Here is a 26754-nt window from a genome sequence, read left to right as displayed (position 1 = left end):
GCAGTATCTATCTTACCCCTAGTGAGATAAGCCTCTACATCCTTACATTTGTCCTCTAGCCATGCCTGCTTAGCCATTTTGCACTTCCTGTCAATCTCATTTTTGAGACGTCTGTATTCCATTTTGCCTGCTCCGTTTGCTGCATTTTTATATTTTCTCCTTTCGTCAGTTAAATTCAATATTTCTTCTGTTACCCAAGGAGTTCTACTAGCCCTCGTCTTTTTACCTACTTGATCCTCTGCTGCCTTCACTACTTCATCCCTCAGCGCTACCCATTCTTCTTCTACTGTATTTCTTTCCCCCATTCCTGTCAATTGTTCCCTTATGCTCTCCCTGAAACTCTGTACAACCTCTGGTTCCTTCAGTTTATCCAGGTCCCATCTTCTTAAATTCCCACCAAATATGAGTGCCGATTTTTCTAAAGACTATTTATTTACAAATTTATAGGTCGCTCTTATTTTATTACTCAAACAATTACTTTCTTTCTATGCTGGTAACATTTTTAATGATCAATATTATTATGCTGATCAACCATTTTCGTATTATTGTTTCTTTCTATTCGTAAATACTTAGACCTAGAATACTCGTACACTACTATGCTGAAAATTGAAATAAAATAATAAACGAAAAAATTGTATACTATTTGTTATTGTAATTACCTGTATGTATTCCATAAGTGCCTTGTGGACCGCTTCGCAGGTTTGAGGTATAAATTTAGTAGTTGCGTTCATTGGAACACAAAATAAATATTCCAGACCTATAAAAGAGTCCCCTGTGGCTAAATAGCGTAAAGTTACTTGAAGTTTAATTTTAGATTTTACTGCATGTCCCATATTAGTATCTGATTTTGAAATCAGAGGTGGAACGCGTTCCAACAGGTAGTCAAACTGCGCCTGAGACATTCATAATAAGTTTTTGAAATCTTCAGGGTAATGGTTTCTTAGTTCCATGACAACCAAATTATGTACCCTCGATGTTCTTTGAAGTATCCAGTTCCTGAACCACCATAATCTTTTCTTCTGTTTTTCTTGAGGTTCCGCCAACCGTTTCATTCTCTGTGCCAAAACAATAGCAAAAACCGAACTCACCGCAGCACAGCTCTCGATAAGGAGCTCGTTCGTGGCCGGCTTCGCGCGATCAACGCTATCGTTGACACTCGACTCCGTGTGGACTGTCACGCCCCACGATTGATGGTTTCACTCCTGTCATGGCGCGAAATCAAGCACGAAAGCGTGGCACAAATTCATGCTCACGTCCCATGGGAACCCAGCTTAATTGTCTGTCCTCCAGGGGTAAATTGATGATGCACAATACCAGCAGAATCGAAAAAAATCACCAACATTGTCTTCACCTTCGACCCACTTTGCCCTGCCTCTTTCGGTCGTGGTGAACCTGGAATCTTCCACTGTGAAGACTGCACATTGGTTTCAGGATCATACACTCCTGGAAATTGAAATAAGAACACCGTGAATTCATTGTCCCAGGAAGGGGAAACTTTATTGACACATTCCTGGGGTCAGATAAATCACATGATCACACTGACAGAACCACAGGCGCATAGACACAGGCAACAGAGCATGCACAATGTCGGCACTAGTACAGTGTATATCCACCTTTCGCAGCAATGCAGGCTGCTATTCTCCCATGGAGACGATCGTAGAGATGCTGGATGTAGTCCTGTGGAACGGCTTGCCATGCCATTTCCACCTGGCGCCTCAGTTGGACCAGCGTTCGTGCTGGACGTGCAGACCGCGTGAGACGACGCTTCATCCAGTCCCAAACATGCTCAGCGGGGGACAGATCCGGAGATCTTGCTGGCCAGGGTAGTTGACTTACACCTTCTAGAGCACGTTGGGTGGCACGGGATACATGCGGACGTGCATTGTCCTGTTGGAACAGCAAGTTCCCTTGCCGGTCTAGGAATGGTAGAACGATGGGTTCGATGACGGTTTGGATGTACCGTGCACTATTCAGTGTCCCCTCGACGATCACCAGTGGTGTACGGACAGTGTAGGAGATCGCTCCCCACACCATGATGCCGGGTGTTGGCCCTGTGTGCCTCGGTCGTATGCAGTCCTGATTGTGGCGCTCACCTGCACGGCGCCAAACACGCATACGACCATCATTGGCACCAAGGCAGAAGCGAATCTCATCGCTGAAGACGACACGTCTCCATTCGTCCCTCCATTCACCCCTGTCGCGACACCACTGGAGGCGGGCTGCACGATGTTGGGGCGTGAGCGGAAGACGGCCTAACGGTGTGCGGGACCGTAGCCCAGCTTCATGGAGACGGTTGCGAATGGTCCTCGCCGATACCCCAGGAGCAACAGTGTCCCTAATTTGCTGGGAAGTGGCGGTGCGGTCCCCTACGGCACTGCGTAGGATCCTACGGTCTTGGCGTGCATCCGTGCGTCGCTGCGGTCCGGTCCCAGGTCGACGGGCACGTGCACCTTCCGCCGACCACTGGCGACAACATCGATGTACTGTGGAGACCTCACGCCCCACGTGTTGAGCAATTCGGCGGTACGTCCACCCGGTCTCCCGCATGCCCACTATACGCCCTCGCTCAAAGTCCGTCAACTGCACATACGGTTCACGTCCACGCTGTCGCGGCATGCTACCAGTGTTAAAGACTGCGATGGAGCTCCGTATGCCACGGCAAACTGGCTGACACTGACGGCGGCGGTGCACAAATGCTGCGCAGCTAGCGCCATTCGACGGCCAACACCGCGGTTCCTGGTGTGTCCGCTGTGCCGTGCGTGTGATCATTGCTTGTACAGCCCTCTCGCAGTGTCCGGAGCAAGTATGGTGGGTCTGACACACCGGTGTCAATGTGTTCTTTTTTCCATTTCCAGGAGTGTATATACATACCCACTGTAAATACCCTATTTAACAAATCTGGGTCATTTTTAGTCCAGTTAATCAGATCTTGGCACACCTCAAGTGTCTCTGGTCACCTGACACATGTTTTGATCTTCAGTTAAAATTGACTGAAATGCATAGGAACTTAAATTAAGTTCATCAGCCATCGTCCTAACTGTAAGTTTCTGATCAGAGCGCACTAAGTCGCGAACTTTCAAAACATTTCCATTCGTTTTTGAGGTGGAAGGATGGCCGGACCGTGGCTCATCTTCAAATGATTCGCAGACAACCATTTTTAAATCTGTTGAACCACACAAAAACATCTGACTGGCTCATACAGTTATCTCCCAAAGCTGTATTTAACAGTTCTTAAGTCTAAGAAGCTGATTTCCCTGTTTTAAAACAAAATTTAACAAAACCTCGTTGCTCCGTTTATACGTCTGTTTTCACACAGACAGAATCTGGAAATAAGCCCTAACAGACCTGCACTCAACCAGCTGCCACAACGAACTGAATAAAGGAAACGCAGTTTCCTGTCGGAGGGCGTTCAAGGATAAGGCAATGACGCACTCACAACCCTCCATGTGCATGCCCGCCAAAACAGTAAGCAGTAGCGGATCCATTCGATCACACCTCGTATCTTTAGTTATTTGTTTTATAGCGAAATTGGCAGCGACTCTGTTTCCCTTAAATATGTGGCAACGCTGTTTCGAGAACATTAACTGCCAGAACATTCGCTTACAGCCTTTTATGGAGTGTGAACAAATACCTACTGTGAAAGTGATGTATTATACAGGGTGTTACAAGAAGGTACGGCCAAACTTTCAGGAAACATTCCCCACACACAAATAAAGAAAAGATGTTATGTGGACATGTGTCCGGAAACGCTTAATTTCCGTGTTAGTGCTCATTTTAGTTTCGTCAGTATGTACTGTACTTCCTCGATTCACCGCCAGTTGGCCCAATTGAAGGAAGGTAATGTTGACTTCGTGGCTTGTGTTGACATGCGACTCATTGCTCTACAGTACTAGCATCAAGCACATCAGTACGTAGCATCAACAGGTTAGTGTTCATCACGAACGTGGTTTTGCAGTCAGTGCAATGTTTACAAATGCGGAGTTGGCAGATGGTTCAAATGGTTCAAATGGCTCTGAGCACTGTGGGACTTAACATCTGAGGTCATCAGTTCCCTAGAACTTAGAACTACTTAAACCTAACTAACCTAAGGCCATCACACACATCCACGCCCGAGGCAGGATTCGAACCTGCGACCGTAGTGGTCACGCGGTTCCAGATTGTAATGCCTAGGACCGCTCGGCCACCCCGGCCGGCAGTTGGCAGATGCCCATTCGATGAATGGATTAGCACGGGGCAATAGCCGTGGCGCGGTACGTTTGTATCGAGACAGAGTTCCAAAACGAAGGTGTCCCGACAGGAAGACGTTCGAAGCAATTGATCGGCGTCTTAGGGAGCACGGAACATTACCGCCTATGACTCGCGACTGGGGAAGACCTAGAACGACGAGGACACCTGCAACGGACGAGGCAATTCTTCGTGCAGTTGACGATAACCCTAATGTCAGCGTCAGAGAAGTTGCTGCTGTACAAGGTAACGTTGACCACGTCACTGTATGGAGCGTGCTACGGGAGAACCAGTTGTTTCCGTACCATGTACAGCGTGTGCAGGCACTATCAGCAGCTGATTGGCCTCCACGGGTACACTTCTGCGAATGGTTCATCCAACAATGTGTCAATCCTCATTTCAGTGCAAATGTTCTCTTTACGGACGATGCTTCATTCCAACGTGATCAAATTGTAAATTTTCACAATCAACATACGTGGGCTGACGAGAATCCGCACGCAATTGTGCAATTACGTCATCAACACAGATTTTCTGTGAATGTTTGGGCAGGCATTGCTGGTGATGTCTTGATTAGGCCCCATGTTCGTCCACCTACGCTCAATGGAGCACTTTATCATGATTTCACACGGGATACTCTACCTGTGCTGCTAGAACATGTGCCTTTACAAGTACGACACAACATGTGGTTCATGCACGATGGAGCTCCTGCACATTTCAGTGAAGTGTTCGCACGCTTCTCAACAACAGATTCAGTGACCGATGGATTGGTAGAGGCGGACCAATTCCATGGCCTCCACGCTCTCCTGACCTCAACCCTCTTGACTTTCATTTATGGGAGCATTTGAAAGCTCTTGTCTACGCAACCAAGGTACCAAATGTAGAGACTCTTCGTGCTCGTATTGTGGACGGCTGTGATACAATACGCCATTCTCCAGGGCTGCATCAGCGCATCAGGGATTTCATGCGACGGAGGGTGGATGCATGTATTCTCGCTAACGGAGGACATTTTAAACATTTCCTGTAACAAAGTGTTTGAAGTCACGCTGGTACGTTCTGTTGCTGCGTGTTTCCATTCCATGATTAATGTGATTTGAAGATAAGTAATAAAATGAGCTCTAACATGGATAGTAAGCGTTTCCGGACACATGTCCACATAGCATATTTTCTTTCTTTATGTGTGAGGAATGTTTCCTGAAAGTTTAGCCGTACCTTTTTGTAACACCCTGTATAAGGGCGAGTTTCCAGTGATGACGTCACCGGGCAATTTATGGGTGTGGAACTTTTATTGTCGATTCATTTCCTTTCTAGTTCATTCAATAGAGGGCCTATATAGTAACAATGCGTTCTTAGGAATCTTCTCGAAAGTCACATTTACCGGAGATATACGCATGAACAGTTTCCCATACCTAACACGTTTTGCGAGTTAGGTATGGAAAACTACTGTTATGTTGTTAGTAATAACATTTTAAGTGTCTCGTAACAACATTTTTAATGAGAAATTACTATCAATTACTATTATCAATACTTCAGAATGAACTAATCACTCTCACTCTTGACTAAGCTTTACACTCGCACTTGCGACGACTAGCACTTTTACTTATTCAATCTTCAGTCTTAATATTTCTGCTTCTGAATGTAAACTAGCTTCCTATGCAGTGAATTGTCCGTATTTCAAACCTTACACATCGAAGGTTCTCGGTATAAGGAAACAGTAGAATATTGGCGACTTTTCTCGAACAAATGCCACACTGAATAACATATCGAGATCACTAGAATATCCGCGAGTTTTCTCGTAGGTATGTGCTAGCTATCTTTGTGCCAGACAGAAACGTATGACATACGATGACGCGGACGCGCGTGATACATAGGAAAGTACAACTACTCGATAACTCGATTCAGTCGAGTCGACTGACGAAAGAAACGAAAGAACAGCGTGCGGGCTGAGTGGTGGGGGCGGAGCGGGTGACAATGCGGGCGGCCCCGCAAGAAGGGGGCGCGCGCCCCCGACATGTATCCGCCACTGGTGCAACGCGATTGAAACAGCGTCTCTAGCTCCGTGTCCAACGAGGGAGGAGCAAGCAATATTAGTCTGTGTTAGACGCATGTTGTGCACGACAGTACTAGCCTTGGCATTCTACCTGAAACAACATAAACGAAAATTAATTTCAGTCCTTCTGCATCTAGATCTACATACGTATGGTGCGTGGCGGAGGGAACAAAGAACCGAATGCCTGCCTACCCATGCTGCACTGTCGAAACTCGGCGCAAAGCCCCGTGACTACCGGACAAATACTTTCAATGTACTGCTTGCAGGTGGGCTGAAAAAGTAAGGGTGAATCTGAGCTAGAAAAACAAGTAATGGAAAAAGTAGTCTTTGTATCATGCAAACGACTCGAACTTACTCACTGGTGTACTGGATGAAAGACTTTTCTAGTAGACTTTCAAATTTTAATCAGTAAGGGTGTTGGAGCATTAAATTACTCCTACATATATGAACTGAGACATCTAATCAGCTTCTGTAATGGCCGTGAACTGTTATACGAATCGCCGGCCGAAGTGGCCGTGCGGTTAAAGGCGCTGCAGTCTGGAACCGCAAGACCGCTACGGTCGCAGGTTCGAATCCTGCCTCGGGCATGGATGTTTGTGATGTCCTTAGGTTAGTTAGGTTTAACTAGTTCTAAGTTCTAGGGGACTAATGACCTCAGCAGTTGAGTCCCATAGCGCTCAGAGCCATTTTTTGTTATATGAATCCAGCGGAGGAACCCATCGTTGACCGTGTATTTGTTTACAACTGTGCATCCACGCCGTTACCTCACAGTGCCTGCCTTGTCCTTAATGTTTATGATGTCGTAACTATGCGTTGTACAATGATACAATTTTATAAGATCATTCAGCGGTATATGTGGATACCGTCTGCAAAATATGCTGCGAATGGAGTTATTCGCAACAAAGTAATAAATTTTAATGCCATGTACGATGTCGCAGTTTTCACACATCTCACAGATCATGGCGTTATATCTGCTGCACTATATGTTGTACAACGATATAATATTGTAGGTATATACAGCAGCATATGTAGACACTGTCCGCAAAGTTTATTGCGAAAGAGCATAGTATCAGGAAAGTAATAAATTTAAACGTCATGCATGATGCGACTTTTTTCACGGATCTCATTGTTTATGACGTCACATCTCCTGAACTACGTGTTTGACAATGACATTCAGTGGTATATTTTATACTGTCTGTAAAATATTTCGAGCATACAGTTAGCAATAAAGAATTAATAAATTAACTTATAAATTATAACACTAGGCCTAATGCGGTACTTTAACTACGCGAACACCGGAAAAATAGCAAGTGATGAACATTTTCCATTTTGTTATTTTGTAGCGGTTGCCGGTGAGAAAAAAATTTTTGTAAAGGTTTGAAATTATGGACGTCGCTAAGTGGTCTCATTCTCAAACACTGGATGAATAAAGTCTAGGAATTCGCGTGTAGCGGGCTACGCTTCTTTTCCATTGTCCCCCCCCCCTCCCTCCCTCCTCTTTCATAGGTAGGCTGTTCTTGCCCCCACAGTGACCGTCATCTGACATTAAGGTATACGTGTACCAAGTTTGGTTGAAGTCGGTCCATTGATTTGGGAGGAGATATGGAAAACACGCACACAATATGTATGGATTATTACTCATCCTCTTTTATGTCTAGGCACTGTCTAAAATATAAATCATCTTTTTATTAACAAATACGCTAAGTACCCTTTATTTTCGATTTATATTAAGTCACTGTATCACTTTGACCACTTACACTTCACTGTTTGTTTTTATTCACTCATTGCACTACCTTTTCGCATCCTCCCTTCGGCAATATAAGAAACTGACGTTCGAACCTACGACGGGTCTTGCTATACACCGTACACTTCTGGAAATGGATAGCCCCACCAGTGGTGGATATCAGAACATACCAAAAAGGCTGAAAGTGGTCCACAATGTTCCATAACGTTCCACAACGCTCTAGAGTGTTCCGGAATATTCCACAGTAATCCGCGATGTTCCAAAATGTTCCGCGATGTTCCAAAATGTTCCCGAACATTCTGGAATCATCACGAATGTTCCAGACTATTCCTGCGCATTTCAGAACATACCGGATCATTGTGGTACATTCCGGTACCTTCTGGAATGTTGTTGAATGCTCTCAAATACTCTAAAATCTTCTGGAATGTTCTCGAATACTTCCACATGTTCTGCAGTCTTCTAGAAATTTCTAGTGGGTAACTACCCAGCCCTTATATCTTCAAAGGCACGCCTTTCGGGCAGAAACTGGAAAATACTTTATGGATCGGAGGGCTGAGAGGTATCACACCATATAACTGCCTTGATTATACCGGAACTCATTTCTGAGTTTTGGCGGCACGCAGATTGTGTACTTACTTTTATAATACGTAGTGATTGAATCACAGTTTTCAGAATTCCTTGTAGATTAAAATCGTGCACCGGAAAGCGACACGAAATGGGAACGTAGTCTTTCGCAACCAATACTCCTACCGTCTGCGCTCTCCAGGTACTGATTCCCGTGACATCCTCACATTTTTAGTTTCGCCAGTACCTCCCTACCACACTAGAAACTTCGTAGAAGTTCTGCTGCATTCCTCGCGGGACTGGCAGCCCTGAAAGAAAGTATACTGAGGGGAAATAGCTTTGCCGTAGGTTGGGGGATACTTTTCAGAACGAATCTTTCACTCTGTAGCGGAGTGTGAATCGTACGAAGTGAAAGGCTCTACACATTAATTAAGCACCGGAAAAGCTAATGTTGCGACCTAAACCATTTTAGCTTTATCCGTGAAGACGGTCCATGACCGAAACCGGTCGATATATGAATTTAAAATAAAAGCAACTGATGGTCAAACATACATTTTATACATTGCTTGACGGCTCTTGATAGACATTTTCCAAAAATTTTTACAATTTTTTACTTTCAGTTATCATTATTTTCTGAACTAATAAGGTTAGGAATATGAAATTTAGTCAGTTTTTACTCAGGATGGTAATATCTTATTGCAAGTAAATTGAGAACCACCAACGAAGCAGAAACTGTTTTATAATAATTAATGTATTTAAGAAAGTGATTTTTATTAGTTAGAGAACAATTCCTTTTTTCTTCATATGCGTAAGGGATATTTTGTTCATTTTACTTGTAAACGTAAGTGTACATGTTATATACAGTCAGTAAAAATTTCACTGTTTTAACACTTACAGTTCTTTTGAACGGGGTACCTATTCAAAGTGTGAAACAGCACTGTCAGAATAGTGATAAAATTACCCTGCGTCCCCCTTAACCATTGAATGCCGACACCTTACACTCCCTCGGCCATTGGCTCTGAAGGTGCATGATTTAAACTCAGGTGCAGTCTCGAATGTGTTAAAACTGCATGTCGAACCGGGGGTCGTACCTCTAAGCTTGCACCATCAACGCACATCTTGCACTTAGTGCGGCTAACAACGATACAAATCATATGAGGAAAGCTCGAGTTTGCGGTAAGGGCGTTCTGGATTCGAGTCCCGGTTCGGGAGGCTGTTTTACTATGCCAGCACGTTTCCAAAGACGGCACACTCCTTCGCACAGCGAAAGATTCGTTCTGGACGCATCAGAGTTGAAAAAGGTGATTTAATTGATTTCTGTGTTAAACTTTACGATACACACTTCCATTCTTGCGTACGAAGTGTAACACATGAGCTGCAATGACAGCTGTTTGCAACGGGAAAACGGACGCGGCGTTTATGCGTGTGACTCGCGCCGCTGTCCCCCTGCGGTTCCCCCACGGTGACCTGGGGGCAGAGTTAGCGTCTCTTCGCCCCCGGGAGCCAAGTGACGGCGAATCAGGAGGGCAAACAGCAGGTCGCTAATGCAATCAGGGAGAAAGGCAAGCTGCGATCCGGGCGGGTCCGGCCCCCAGTCTGACTATAATCCAATCAGTAGCCGGCGCTCTGGGGACGACCGATGCCGATCCAGCGTGGCGCCGCCGGTGTAGGCCCGCGCGCTATCGCCCCACCCCACTGGACGGGGGGACGGCCACGGGACAAAGACAACGCAACGCGGCAGATGGCGGGCCGTTTGTGCAGCTTCCGGATTACCCAAAGCGGAAATATTGAGGCAGCAACCCGTGTTACACACACAAACACATGCTCACGTACTGCCTTACTCTCTCTCTCTCTCTCTCTCTCTCTCTCTCTCTCACACACACACACACACACACACAAGGAGATGCGTATTGAGGTGGTAATCATAGGGCTTACGACGGTGTTCACAGGAAACACCGAACAAGTGACAAAAATGTTGTTTATTCACTCATACATCATTTACGAAATATCAGACATATCACCTCACCTCAATTGATAAAAGGAACCAATTCATCAATTTTTTTAAAAAAAGTTAACTAAGTGATGCATACAGTGATATTACATTTTCGGAAAATACTTTTACACTATTTATTTGCACCACATCACTGGTCACTTTCGACACAACTCTCCACTGTACGGACACACACACACACACACACATATATACACTATGTGATCAAAAGTATCCGGACACCCCGCAAAACATACATTTTTCAATTAGGTGCATCGTGTAGCCACCTACTGCCAGGTGTTCAATTTCATCGACCTCAGTAGTCATTAGACATTGTGAGAGAGCAGAATGGGGCGCTCTGCGGAACTCACGGACTTCATAGGTGGTCAGGTGACTGGGTGTCACTTGTGTAATACGTCTGTACGTGAGACTTCCACACACCTAAGCATCTCTAGGTCCACTGTTTCCGATGTGATAGTGAAGCGGAAACGTGAAGGGACACTTACAGCACAAAAGCGTACGGGCCTACCGCGTCTGTTGACTGACAGAGACCGCCGGACAGAAATTCCAAACTGCATCAGCATCCACTGCAAGTACCATGACAATTAGGTGGGACCTGACAAAACTTGGATTTTAAGGTCTAGCGGCTCCTCAAACGCCACACATAACGCCGGTAAATGCGAAACGACGCCTCGCGTGGTGTAAGGAACGTAAACATTGGACGACTCAACAGTAGAAAAACGTTTGTGGAGTGACGAATCACAGTACACAATGTGACGATCCGATGGCAGGGTGTGGGTATGGCGAATGCCCAGTGAACGTCATGTGTCAGAGCGTGTAGTGCCAAGAGGTGGTGGTGTAGTGGTGTGGTCGTGTTTTTCAAATGGGTCAAATGACTATGAGCACTATGGGACTTAACATCTGAGGTTATCAGTCCCCTAGAACTTAGAACTAATTGAACCTAACTAACCTAAGGGCATCACACACATCCCTGCCCGAGACAGGATTCGAACCTGTGACCGTAACAGTTCGCGCGGTTCCGGACTGAAACGCCGAGAACCGCTCGGCCACCGCGGCCGGTCATGTATTACATGGAGGTGTTTTGTTTTGCGTGGTACTATCACAGCACAGGCCTACCTTGATGTCTTAAGCACCTTCTTGCTTCCCACTGTTGAAGAGCAATTCGGGGATGGCGATTGAAACTCTCAACACAATCGAACATTGGCTCATAATGCACGGCCTGAGTGCAATGGTTACACGACAATAACATCCCTCTAATTGACTGGCCTGCACCAAGTGCTGACCTGAATACTATAGAACACCTTTGTGATGGTTTGGAACGCCGACTTCGTGCCAGTGATCACCGACCGACATCGATACCTCTCCTCAGTGCAGCACTCCGTGAAGAATGGGCTGCCATTTCCCCAGGAAACCTTCCAGCACCTGATTGAACGTATGCCTGCGAAAGTGGAAGCTGTCATCAAGGCTAAGGTGGGCCAACACCATGACGAATTCCAGCATTACCTATTGAGGGCGCCACGAACTTGTAAGTCATTTTCCGCCAGGTGTCTGTATACTTTTGATCACATAGTATATATATATTACACAGTTGCTGGACATAGTATTTTATAGTAGCAATCATTACAACGTGACAGTTTGTAGCAGAATGATTGCTGTTTATTATGAAATAATCTCGATTTATTCATTATTATTTGCCCTGTATTACCTAAAAAAAGTCGTTGTTTTTGTAGTACTAATTACCAGGGTGTGCTGAAAAGTAATACCTCCGAATTTTTTTATGTGAAAACTCCGACATTGTTGACGGAGCCACTCCGTCACCCGTACCTACACCGCTTCAGCACTATCAATGTGAAGCCCTTGAAAGTGTCCTTCAAGTTTGGAAGGAGATGAAAATCAGATGGAGCAATGTCGGGACTCTGTGGAGGATGATCAATGACAGCGAACCCGAGGCGTCTTGTTGCAGATGTGGCAGCGGTCGTTTCTGGTGTCGCATTGCCATGCTGAAGGAGGGGGAGCTCCGTGTGTGGACGAACTCTCAGAATTCGAAACTCGATCACAGCGTACTTTTCCTCACACACCGACTACGTTACGTTAGACACTTTCATGTTGCAAGCTACAAGTGGGAGCCTTCAAGTGGCAGAGGACTGCAAATAGAAGAAATTGAAGAATAAAGATGTAGAATGACGATAACGTTCTTTTATTTAAGAAGCTTAAGAGTTTTCACTTTTTAAATATATGTATTTCAGTTCCCTCTTCTTTCTTCTTGTGTACTTTTATTCACGTCTAAAAATTTTTTTCGGTTTGTTTACCCTTGGTAAGTTCAGATTTAGTCTGGCTCTCGTTCAGTGATCATGGATGGTGCTGCTTGTGAGTTGACTGCCGAAGGTCTTCTTGGTATGTATAAGAGTTTGGTGTATATACTCATATGGTGTACTTACCATTTTGGACAGGTCCTTATAGAGAGCTCAACTACTATTTTCAGTTATTACTCTAATAACTTTGTATGTTGGCTTGAAGCCTTTATATTTGAGACCATTTCACAGCTGAAGTCGTGTGCATATACGAATTGTATGTAAATATAAGTAATTGTCTATTACACACTGATGGCATGATTCTAAGGGCATAGTATGCTGATGACATCTTTGATAGTGTACTGATCTGTTCATTCCAATTTAGGTTACAGTTAATATTAATTCATAAAAAATTGATATCCGCTATAATATCTATGAACCTTTAATATACATTTAACTTTATAGAATTATATTCCACGTTTGAAAAGGAATTCATGCACTTGTTCTCTTATGTTCAGTGTATGTTTAATGCAAGACAATCAACTCAACATCAGGAACTACTTGGTGTACTACATAAAGGAAACGAAGGGTTGTTCTGTTTTGAGTGAAGAGACTCAGGGTGAAACTATATCAGTGATTTTATTGTTGTTGTTGTTGTTGTTGTTGTTTTCAGTCCTGAGACTGGTTTGAGGCAGCTCTCCATGCAACTCTATCCTGTGCAAGCTTCTTCATCTCCCAGTACTTACTACAACCTACATCCTTCTGAATCTGCTTAGTGCATTCATCTCTTGGTCTCCCTCAACAATTTTTACCCTACACGCTGCCATCCAATGCTAAATATGTGATCCCTTCATGCCTCAGAACATGTCCTACCAACCGGTCCCTTCTTCTTGTCAAGTTGTGCCACAAACTCCTCTTCTCCCCAATTCTGTTCAATACCTCCTCATTAGTTATGTGATCTACCCATCTAATCTTCAACATTCTTCTGTAGCACCACATTTCGAAAGCTTCTATTCTCTTCTTGTCCAAACTATTTATCGTCCATGTTTCACTTCCATACATGGCCACACTCAATACAAATACTTTCAGAAACGACTTCCTGACACTTAAATCTATAGTCGATGTTAACAAATTTCTCTTTTCCAGGAACGCTTTCCTTGCTATTGCCAGTCTACATTTTATATCCCCTCTACTACGACCGTCATCAGTTATTTTGCTCCCCAAATAGCAAAACTCCTTTACTACTTTAAGTGTCTCATTTCCTAATCTAATTCCCTCAGCATCACCCGACTTAATTCGACATATTCCATTATCTTCGTTTTGCTTTTGTTGATATTCATCTTATATCCTCCTTTAAAGAACTGTCCATTCCGTTCAGCTGCTCTTCCAAGTCTTTTGCAGTCTCTGACAGAATTACAATGTCATCGGCGAACCTCAACGCTTTTATTTCTTCTCCATGGACTTTAATACCTACTCTGAATTTTCCTTTTGTTTCCTTTACTGCTTGCTCAATATACAGATTGAATAACATCGGGGACAGGCTACAACCCTGTCTCACTCCCTTCCCAACCGCTGCTTGCCTTTCATGCCCCTCGACTCTTATAACTGCCATCTGGTTTCTGTATAAATTGTAAATAGCCTTTCGCTCCCTGTATTTTACCCCTGCTACCTTCAGAAATTGAAAGAGAGTATTCCAGTCAACATTGTCAAAAGCTTTCTCTAAGTCTACAAATGCTAGAAATGTAGGTTTGCCTTTCCTTAATCTATTTTCTAAGATAAGTCGTAGGGTCAGTATTGCCTTACGTGTTCCAACATTTCTACGGAATCCAAACTGATCTTCGCCGAGGTCGGCTTCTACCAGTTTTTCCATTCGTCTGTGAAGAATTCGCGTTAGTATTTTGCAGCTGTGACTTATTAAACTGATAGTTCGGTAATTTTGACATCTGTCAACACTTGCTTTCTTTGGGATTGAAATTATTATATTCTTCTTGAAGTCTGAGGGTATTTCGCCTGTCTCGTACATCTTGCTCACCAGATGGTAGAGTTTTGTCAGGACTGGCTCTCCCAAGGCCGTCAGTAGTTCCAATGGAATGTTGTCTACTCCCGGGGCCTTCTTTCGACTCAGGCCTTTCAGTGCTCTGTCAAACTCTTCACGCAGTATCGTATCTCCCAAGTCATCTTCATCTACATCCTCTTCTATTTCTATAATATTGTCCTCAAGTACATCGCCCTTGTATAGATCCTCTATATACTCCTTCCACCTTAGTGCTTTCCCTTCTTTGCTTAGAACAGGGTTTCCCTCTGAGCTCTTGATATTCATACAAGTGGCTCTCTTTTCTCCAAAGGTCTCTTTAATTTTCCCGTAGGCTGTATTTGTCTTACCCCTAGTGAGATAAGCCTCTACATCCTTACATTTCTCCTCTAGTCATGCTTGTTTAGCCATTTTGCACTTCCTGTCGATCTCATTTTTGAGACGTTTGTATTCCCTTTTGCCTGCTTGATTTACTACGTTTTTATATTTTCTCCTTTCATCAATTAAATTCAATATTTCTTCTGTTACCCAAGGATTTCTACTAGCCCTCGTCTTTTTACCCACTTGATCCTCTGCTGCCTTTACTACTTCGCCCCTCAAAGCTACTTACTCTTCTTCAACTGTATTTCTTTCCCCCATTCCTGTCAATTGTTCCCTTATGCTCTCCCTGAAACTCTGTACCACCTCTGGTTTAGTCAGTTTATCCAGGTCCCATCTCCTTAAATTCCCACCTTTTTGCAGTTTCTTCAGTTTTAATCTACAGTTCATAACCAATAGATTGTGGTCAGAGTCAACATCTGCCCCTGGAAATGTCTTACAAATTAAAACCTGGTTCCTAAATCTCTGTCTTACCATTATACAATCTATCTGATACCTTCTAGTATTTCCAGGATTCTTCCATGTATACAACCTTCTTTTATGATTCTTGAGCCAAGTGTTAGCTATGATTAAGTTATGCTCCGTGCAAAATTCTACCAGATGGCTTCCTCTTTCATTTCTCTCCCCCAATCCATATTCACCCACTATGTTTCCTTCTCTCCCTTTTCCTACTCTTGAATTCCAGTCACCCATGACTATTAAATTTTCGTCTCCCTTCACTACCTGAATAAATTCTTTTATCTCATCATACGTTTCATCAATTTCCTGTTCATCTGCAGAGCTAGTTGGCATATAAACTTGTACTACTGTAGTAGGCATGGGCTTCGTGTCTATCTTGACCACAATAATGCGTTCACTATGCTGTTGGTAGTAGCTTACCCGCACTCCTATTTTTTATTCATTATTAAACCTACTCCTGCATTACCCCTATTTGATTTTGTATCTATAACACTGTATTCACCTGACCAAAAGTCTTGTTCGTCCTGCCACTATATCTAACTTCAACCTACCCATTTGCCTTTTTAAATTTTCTAACCTACCTGCCCGATTAAGGGATCTGACAGTCCACGCTCCGATCCGTAGAACGCCAGTTTTCTTTCTCCTGATAAAGACGTCCTCTTGAGTAGTCCCCGCCCGGAGATCCGAATGGGGGACTATTTTACCTCCGGAATATTTTACCCAAGAGGACGCCATCATCATTTAACCATTCTGTAAAGCTGCATGCCCTCGGGAAAAATTACGGCTGTAGTTTCCCCTTGCTTTCAGCCGTTCGCAGTACCAGCACAGCAAGGCACTTTTGGTTAGTGTTGCAAGGCCAGACTGTTGCCCCTGCAACTACTGAAAAGGCTGCTGCCCCTCTTCAGGAGCCACACGTTTGTCTGGCCTCTCAACAGATACCCTTCCGTTGTGGTTGAACCTACGGTACGGCCATATGTATCGCTGAGGCATGCAAGCCTCCCCACCAACGGCAAGGTCCATGGTTCATGGGGGTAGATATCAGTGATAAGATTTGCTGATGATATATCAGTGATAAGATTTGCTAATGACATTGTTATCCTCATTGAAAGTTAAGAAGAATTACAGCGTCTGTTGAATGGAATGAACACTCTAATGAGTACGGAGTACGGGCCGAGTGTAAACAGAAGAAAGAAGCAGTAGTGAGAAGTAGCAGAATTGAAAACAGCGAGAAACTTAACGTCAGAACCAGGGATCACGAAATAGACGAAGTTAAGGACAAAAAGAGGACATAGAAAGCATGCTATCGCTAGAAAAGAAGGGATTCCTGGCCAAGGGAAGTCTACTAGTGTCAAACATGGGCCTTAATCTGAAGAAGGAGTATCTGAGAATACACGTTTAAGCACAGTCTGTATGGTAGTGAAACACAGGCTTTGGCAAAACCAGAACAGAAGAGAATCGAACCATCTGAGATTTCGTGCTACAGACGAATCTTGAGAATTAGGTGGACTGGTAAGGTAAGGAATGAGGAAGACCTCCGTAGAAATGGCGAGGAAAGGAGTATATCGGAAAGTCTGAGAAGAAGGACTGGATGACAGGACATATGTTAAGATATCAGGGAATGACTCCTATGGTACTTGAGGGAACTGTAAAGGGTAAAAACTGTAGAGGAAGACGGAGATCGTAGTACATCCAGCGAGTAATTGAGGACTTAGGTTGTGATTGCTTCTGTGAGGTGAAAAGGCTGGCACAAGAGATAAATTCGTGCCGGATCTTATCAGACCAGTCACAAGATTGACTGCAGCCTGATAGCCAGCTACACACTGAGAGGATAAAATGACAATAAGGAAAAAATGAAAAACAAAAGCATGTATGTACATGTCAGAAAATTTTTACATTTAGGAGTTTTCTAAATCACAGCCTAAGTGATGTGTTATTTTTGGCATTTTCTCATAATGTAAGTGCGGTATGCATGGCACGATGATGTCAGTGCCGTTCTGGATGTACATTCTATGCTATTTGGGTATCTTTTGCATCATACCACTTGATAATGACCACGCGGCCTCATTGCAACAGTGCATCTAAATAACTGTTACGGTCAAAGTCCAGTCTGCTGTCATTTGCAAAATAAATAAGTCATTTACAAAATAAATAACTAAAGCGATATACCATACAGTAACTCAAAACAAAAACAAAACAAATAAATATATAAAACAAATTCATACTTCGGGATATTAATCAACGGCATAATGGCCTAATAGTGCTCTTCAATGTCCATGAGGTATAATATTTGAAACTCTCAAATACGGGAAATCCGTTAGTACACAAGATGTTGGCAATTCAACTTCTACAGTAGATGTGCCTCTGAGTCACATATCTCCCTGGGCATCTGCAAAGGTCTGACTGGTCATTTCTGATTCCTTGCCTCAACTATTGAATTCTTTGTCAGTTACTTTCGTCGCTATTACAGCCACCCAAGCTAAAACACATACACTTCTATCAAAATGTTCTTTGTGACAATAACCTTGAGTAACTATAGTTTTCCAATTCTTTTCCCAGAAGCTGCAAACTACTGAAAACATCGAACTATTGTCAGCTTGCTGTCTTTTCAAGAACTTTTTTATCTCGCCAACACACATATCGAAGCACAGTTTCTTCGAAGGAGCTTCCGTTTCTTGTCGGTTGACGTTCTCTGCGTGAAGTCCTGAATATAAAACAATGATTCGAAACGAGTGCTGATGAAGTAAAAGCCCTATTCAAAAGACAATGGATGAACGTTTCCATTCATTTCACTGTCCCAACTTTTCTACTGTGTCTCCTGTTATTTCTGCAAGGTGAAGTATCTGTGGCTTTTAAAAGCACATTTGCAGGATGGGCTTGGATATATTGCAAAAACGTAGATATAAATTCAGAGTATAAATAAAGAATTACTTAAGATATTAACGATTATAAGCGGTTGTATCGATTGTGGCGTGCAACCACTGAAACATTAAAAAAATTACGCAGTTCAGTTGTCTTGTCGTCAAGACGCTGTCTTTTTTTTTCATGATGCTGTCCACATCGGACGCATATCTGCCATCGCTGCACATAATTATTTGACACACCGCCATGATTCTGTTTTATTGAGAATCTATCTCACTAGGCGTACTCATAGTTGCACACAGCAATTAATGTGTCAACGTAATTTAATTTAGTATAAGATTTTGTGAATAGTTATATTATTTTGTTTCACTTATGATGCAAGCTATTTTTGCAATTAAAGGGCGTTTTGGCAAGACTAAAGATTCCGTGTTACAAATGGTCCAGCACGAACCAAAACTTTGGAACTATTCAATCTACGAAGTTCGATAAAGAAATATTTCAGAAAAATCACTCACAGTCAAACTTACAATAGACGAACCTAACTCATAAAGCCATTGTCAAGCGCCCAAAGTTTGTATTAACATAATCTGATCACATACTATTATCATTACCTATTATTATTTGTCTGTACTCTGATATTCTAAAACCATACAGGAAAAGCCACGATAAATCAAACGCTGTCATTTTGGAAATCTATTTTCAGCATCTTCCGTAACAGATTTAAATTACTGTCAGAATGGAATATCTGCACCTCTCATTCTGACGCCTTATGAACAACAATATCCGTACTTAACATTTTAGTAAAAAGCAGTCCAGATCGCATTTGTTTATTATTATTTTTAACTGTAGAAACCGGCTTCGGTCTTGGTCTGCTCATACCAAGGCTCCGAAAAATGTGGCAGTTATAATAGATAATATGAGAAAATTTATCCGTCTTAAAATCTAATATAAAAGCGACAATAGTTATGATATACAAGGGCTATTTGGAAGGTAACGTTCGATAGAGCGTGAAATGGAAACCACAGTAAAATTCAAAAATGTTTTGTTTGCAACCGTGTGCTACACCTTCCAAGTACATCTCTACACAGTCGCTGCCCAGAGTTAGACCTCTGTCACAGCGTTGCACGAATTTCCAGAGCACTCGTCATACAAGACAGTCACCGGTGCTTATCGCCACTTCTCTACGCTGGTCTGCAGTTAGTTGTCTGTGGCAAAATTTTGTATTCGGAGCCAGCGGTTCATGGGAGCAGAGATGAACACTAGAGGGAGACCAGTCTAGGGAGCATGGTGCACAATGAAACAGTTCCCATCGAAAACGATTCAGCGGCGTTCTCCTGACTTCTGCAGTTGGCGGCAGAGAACTGTCACGAAGAAAAATGCATTATGTGGGGCTGCATAAAATCACATGAAACCTCGCATATTTGGCGGGAGACACTACAAGGTCTGTTCAAAAAGTTACGGAACATCGTCCATAACAGTTCTCTACGCTTATATTTTATTTATTGCGCATGGTCACGTTAGAAATTCTCTCTTCCTCAACTGATACACCGCTTGCAACGCCTCTTCCACTTCGGGAAGCAATACTGGTACACCTTTAGCTGGACAGTGCGAAGCGCCGTTTCCGAATTTTCTTTTGCCTCGTCTGTCGTTGCGAATCTTCGTCCTTCCATAACCATTGACCCACGTCTCATCACCAGTTATGATTCTGTTAATGAACATCTCGTTCTTATTTGCGCGATCCAAAAGTCTTCACTGATTGCGAGGCGAAGGTCTTTCTGGTCTTGACTCATGGGCCTTGGGACGAAGTTGGCGGCAACACGATGCTTTCTAATATGCTGTGTCAGGATTTCATGACATGATCTAACTAAAATGTGACATCTTCTGCAATCTCTCGGACAGTCAGCATTTTACTGGCATGCACAATTTCGTTGAGGTTCCTGACATGAGCGTCATCGATGGAAGTCACAGGGCGTCTAGTTCGAGGGTCACCTTTAACATCCGCCCGGCCATTTTTAAACCGTGTGAACCATTCGTGACACCGGGTATGGCTTTAGCAGTCATCACCGTAGGCTTCCTGCATTGTCAGGTGAGTCTCTATAAACCTTTTCTTGAATTTCAGGCAAAATTTAATGCACACGCTTTGCTCCTCATATTCTGTCATTTCGAAATTCGCAAACTGTGCGACACGACGATCTGCTGGGTACTGCACTCGGAAATAACTAACAGACATACAACAATGAAAGTTCCGGCAGTTGACTTTAAACACAGCACAGGGGTGTGCAGGGATGCCAACCGCAATTCCCTCCACCACACCATTAAGGTGAAATTTCGAATGTTCCGTAATTTTCTGAACAGTCCTCTTATTTGCTAGGCATCTTTATGCGCTCCCTGTGTGCTCAGAACTGAAAAGAGCGACGTTTTGCGATCGACAGGCTCACTAGAGACAGTGGCCAACGCGTCTGCGCAGAACATCATCTGAATTTCACTGTCGTTTCCGCTTCGTGACCTATCGGATCTTACTTTCCGCATAGCTTTCGTAAAATAAAATTATGTGCAACCCAGATGATGTGACAAGCCGCCGCATTGAGCCGCTGTGTAATACCGTCTAGTACGTGTCAAAAAATGATGACCAGTTAGCAAAGGCTAGGCGCTATAAAAGGGAAACTCCACACACCATTCTATTTATTTTGATCGTTTTCATTACAGATCACGTGAAAAACGGTGTGTGAAGCTTTCCTTTCATGGCTCCTAGCCTCTGTTAGCTAGACAGCACTTGGTGAGAAGTACCGGTCGGTACCACACAGCTGCTCCGCGCGCCGGATACTCACGACATCTGGGTAACACATCATAACATCTCCTGCTCTTATGTTACTTTCTAATGTGGGTACATCTTGCCGTACATGCCCCACGATAAACGTTATACATGCCTGAGGATGGTCGTATAGACCAAAACCGATTAACCAGAACTGAAAATAAAACGTTTTCGCGATGTAGACTGCTTTTCGTGGAGTAAAAAGATTATCTCATTCTATTCAGCATTTCAACTTTGGTCCATATTACGCGGCTGTTTTGAACAGCCTTATAATTAAATTCGAGTCCTGTGTCAGCCTTCACTTCCCCGTATAAATCCACCTGAGAGATAGCATCGTTTACTTTCCTAAATGCAACACTGTATAGTTTTGAGTTGTTTAATATGGCGTTTGTGAGCGATGTGATTTCCTCTGTGGTAGGTCCGCCATCATGAGTTGTTGTGACGATCACACCGGCAATACACACACTGTACTTCATGTATCAGCTGGGTTTATGATGAGAGAGACACCATTGTTGTTCAGTAGTCTCTCAACTGTAGCTGCCTGTAGTATCATTGAGAGTGTGTATCCCTGTACCACAGACAAAGAGGTATCATCTGCCCCGTTGAGATGTTCTTTCAACAGACACCGATAAGAGGCTTTGTTGGTGAATTTCTTGCTTAGATGAATGAAATGACCGCCCTATTTTCTTAATCACTGTTAAAAGAAAGTTGTCAGGGGATCATACGCTTTTACAAAGCCCAAAAACGTCGAAGTGGCAGGTCATCTGTTTTCCTCCCTTGAGAGTTTTATAATCCTCAGATCACATGCAGTATAAATTACGCTTTAGCCTACTATTCCTCATATACCACGATATTTCAAGTCTGCATTGATTAATGTCAAGAGAGGCAGGCTTGCATTTACCTGCTTTTCCTCTTGTTTGGTATGCTGTTCTTCTTTGGTAGGTTAATTCTTCGGCTGTCTTATCCAGCAGCCATATTTCGTTTGTTTTTGGATTCGAACCGATTTGAACTAGTCTGAAAAGTTCCGAGAGTATTTCGCGGTAAGGCTATCGGATCTGTGGAACTCACTTTTGTGAAAGTGGTCTTGCACGGCGGACGGCTTAGAGGAGAAGTTCTTGAGTATCAGGCTGTATTCCTCAATGTATTTCAGTATCAAACCAAGACGCCATTATCAGGTGACCAGATGTACTGAGATGTTATCGTGTTGTCTGCGTTATCTTCCTTTGTCAGTTGCCACGATGATGTTAAATTTTTTAAGAAACATTTCTCTGTTTATTTTCTGTAGGGCCACGCGTGCCAAAGCTTCTAGCTTGTGGAATGTGTCAGTATATGGTTTACAGAAGGTTGATAAGAAATTTTTAAAGAAGGAATTAAAGAAAACACGAGAAAACAGAGTACCGGTCTACAAATAAACAGCACATAACAGAGAAAAGTTCTTTAACTGTTTAACTGTTGTGAGAAACTGCAGTACGGAATAGAAAGATGTGCCACAAGGAAATCTTGCAACTTGAATTTAAATACTTTTGTTTTCTCCCTTTATTTTTTTTCTAAAGCCTTCACTTTAGATTTTTAGTACACTTATTTGCACACTCATTTTTTCAGTTCTTTTGGAAACCTATTGAAAATAAAACTTATTAAACAGTGCCCGCTTTTATGTAAAATGATTAAGGTATTATTGTTTAAGTGTATATTGTTACTTACGTGCAGTGTTCATTGAAGGAGTGTGGCTGTTGCTTCTGAATCAGTCAATACGAGGTGTGGCTAGAAAAAAACCGGACTAGTACTGGTGAAACAATAAAACGAATGCAATAAGGCTGAAAGTCGCGTGGCCTGTCACGTGACTCTCGCTCCGCCTACTGCTCGAGTTTCATCTGCCTCCTGCACTCAGTCTGCCCGTGGCGTCTGTTTTAAGTAGTTGACGTTTTGTCTGTGCGTCGGAAAATGTTGAGTGTACAGAAAGAACAGCGTGTTAACATCAAATTTTGTTACAAACTAGGAAAATCTGCAAGTGAAACGTTTGTAATGTTACAACAAGTGTACGACGATGATTGTTTATCGCGAACACAAGTGTTTGAGTGGTTTAAACGATTTAAAGATGGCCGCGAAGACACCAGTGATGACACTCGCACTGGCAGACCATTGTCAGCAATAACTGATGCAAACATTGAAAAAATCGGTAAACTTGTTCGACAAGATCGCCGTTTAACAATCAGAGCAGTGTCTGAGTTAACAGGAGTTGACAAGGAAAGTGTTAGGCAGATTCTTCATGAAAGTTTCAACATGAACAAAGTGTGTTCAAAAATGGTTCCAAAGTGTCTCACAATTGAACAGAAGGAACGCCGAAGAATGTTTTGTTCTGACATCCTGGAAAACATTGAAAGTGATCCCACCTTCTTACAAAATGTTATTACTTGCGATGAATCGTGGTTTTTTACTTACGTTCCCGAAACTAAACGCTAATCGATGCATTGGAAAACTCCTGGTTCTCCACGACAAAAAAAAAAGCACGAATGTCAAAATCGAAATTCAAGGCAATGATGATTGTTTTTTTTGACATCAAAGGGATTGTGCACATTGATTGGGTACCAGAGGGTCAAACAGTGAATCAGCATTACTACATTAGCGTCCTGGCTACCCTACGTGAGCGAGTACGGAGAAAACGGAACGATTTGTGGAGAAAAAAGTCATGGATCCTTCACCAAGACAATGCCCCAGCTCACAGTGCGTTGTCAGTGAAGACGTTTTTGGCAAAACACAACATTCCCATCTTAGATCATCCACCCTACTCACCTGATTTGGCCCCCTGTGACTTTTTTCTTTTCCCTAAAGTCAAGTCAGCTTTGAAAGGAACTAGATTTGAGACCGTTGAAGCAGTAAAAGAAAAAGCGACGGAAGTAATGTATGGACTTACCGAAAATGATCTGCAGCATTGCTATGAACAGTGGAAAATTCGTATGGAGCGGTGTAGAGATCGAGGAGGAGAGTACATTGAAGGAGATAACATGAAATTGTAAATAATTGTAAATAAATGTTTTTTCCAGCATCAGTCCGGTTTTTTTCTAGCCGCACCTCGTATTGCCACAAGTAACCCTCGCAATGCAGAATGCGTTTAGGAACGGCAGATTTGCTATTGCGAGAGTCCTCCCTCGGGCATGGGTGTGTGTGTTTGTCCTTAGGATAATTTAAGTTAAGTAGTGTGTAAGCTTAGGGACTGATGACCTTAGCAGTTAAGTCCCATAAGATTTCACACACTTTTGAACATTTTGCTATTCCGAGACACGTTAACAACGGCCTCACATCTTAGATTAGATTTATCTGTGAAGTTAAAGGTTCTAAGAGATCTACTGAGCTGTCTTTAACCGTGAATTTGCCGGTCGGTTGGCCGAGTGGTTCTAGGCACTTCAGTCTGGAACCGCGCTACCGCTACGGTCGCAGGTTCGAATCCTGCCTCGGGCATGTATGTGTGTGATGTCCTTAGGTTAGGTAGGTTTAAGTAGTTCTAAGTTCTAGGGGACTAATGACCTCAGAAGTTAAGTCCCATAGTGCTCAGAGCCATTTGAACCATTTTTTTTAAACCGTGAATTTTGATTACATTAGCTGAGAAGAATCAGTTTTACGGGGGCTAAATCAATTACTTTCCGCAATGTGGTTATATTTTTGTTTATTTTGGTAGTACTGTCGTTTTACGTTGATGACGCAGGCTTTGTTTATTTTTTGTTATATCTTTGCAATTAAGCTGTTAGGTTAGTTTCGTTATCGCTGCCGTACTGTTAATCATGGCTGCTCCTCTGTCTTTTTGCATCAGAGAAGAGCAACGTTCAGTGATCCGTTTTTTTATGGTCGGAAGGCGTATCAGGGGCCGGAATTCATTGAAGACTTTCGGTACAGTACGGGAACAGTGTTTTGCCACTACTGAGTGTCTACGAATGGATTGAAATATTCTGAAATGGTCGCACAAGTGTTACGCACGATGAAGGAGCCGCACGACCGTTTACCGCCACAGATGAAGAAACCATTGAGCGTTCACGTGAAATGATTCTCTTAGACAGACGATTAACTTTTGACGAAGTGACACATCGTCTGCAAATCAGTGACGGCTCTGCCTACGAAATCATCCAAAACAGAGTTGGGTTTCATAAAGATTGTGCAAGATGGGTACCAAAACAACTCACACAGTTGCATAAACAAACGCGCTTGGACATCTGCAAAAAACATTTGGATCTCCTATGGTAACGAAGGGGACAACTTCTTAGACAGGATCATTTCTGGTGACGAAACATGGATCCAGCATTACGAGCCGGAGAGTAAACGGCAGAGTACGGAATAGAAACATCCAAATTCGCCGAGCAAGAAAAAATTCAAGACCCAACCATCCGCAGGAAAACTGATGGTCACGGCTTTTTGGGATGCACAAGGTCCAGTATTGGAACATTATGGGGAAAGGAGCACAAGAATAAACAGTATACGTTGCAGTGAATGCTTAATGCCAGGCTAAAACCTGCAACTCGAAGCAAGCGACGAGGATTGCTGACAAATGTGTTATGTTGTTCCACGACACTGCTCGTACGCATACTGCTGCCCACACTGCTGAAACGCTCCATAAACCCAAATTCGAAGCACTGGATCAGCCTCCATATAGTACCGATCTTGCCCCTTCTGACCATGACTTGTTTGGTCCACTCAAATAGGCACTAAGGCTCTGTCGATTTGCGTCGGACGAAGCAGTGAAAGAAGCGGTGCATTCGTGGCTTGCAGCTCAACCGAGAACCTTCTTTAATGAGGGCATCAGGAAGCGTGTACAACGATGGATCAAGTGCGCTGAAACGCAAGGAAACTATGTCGAAAAATTATGTTCTTGTACGATTCCTATTTGATTACAATGAAATTTTATAACTACTTTGCGGATAATAATTGACTTACCCTCGCGCTTCCAAAGGTGAGTAAAGCAACCCCATCAGAGTTTGGTAACAAACTCCAAAATAAGATAAAACACTAAAAAAACATAAGTAATGTAAATATTTAAGTAAATGTCTAAAATTTTCTTTCGTTGTTAATGGAAAGCCAAGCAAATTCGCATTTAGTCATGAATATGCTATAAATCGACGTCTCTCTAAATGTAAGCACTGCATACGTAGCTAACAGTTGTTGTAATGTTGATGCATTAAGTTGTTCTGAAAGCAGTGCTGATATTGAAGACAATAAAAGCGGGTTAAAAGCCGTGAGCTGTCTGGGGAAGTTAACATTGCATTACTGAGCAACTATTTCACCAGGTATCCAGTCTAGCTTACCAAATTCCCAAAGAGACTAACATTAATTATAATTTTTTAATAGTC

The sequence above is a fragment of the Schistocerca serialis genome, chromosome 8 (genome assembly GCF_023864345.2).
Source record: "Schistocerca serialis cubense isolate TAMUIC-IGC-003099 chromosome 8, iqSchSeri2.2, whole genome shotgun sequence".
Classification (NCBI taxonomy): domain Eukaryota; kingdom Metazoa; phylum Arthropoda; class Insecta; order Orthoptera; family Acrididae; genus Schistocerca; species Schistocerca serialis.
The sequence above is the reverse complement of the archived record's forward strand: the minus strand, read 5'-3'. Positions refer to the sequence as shown.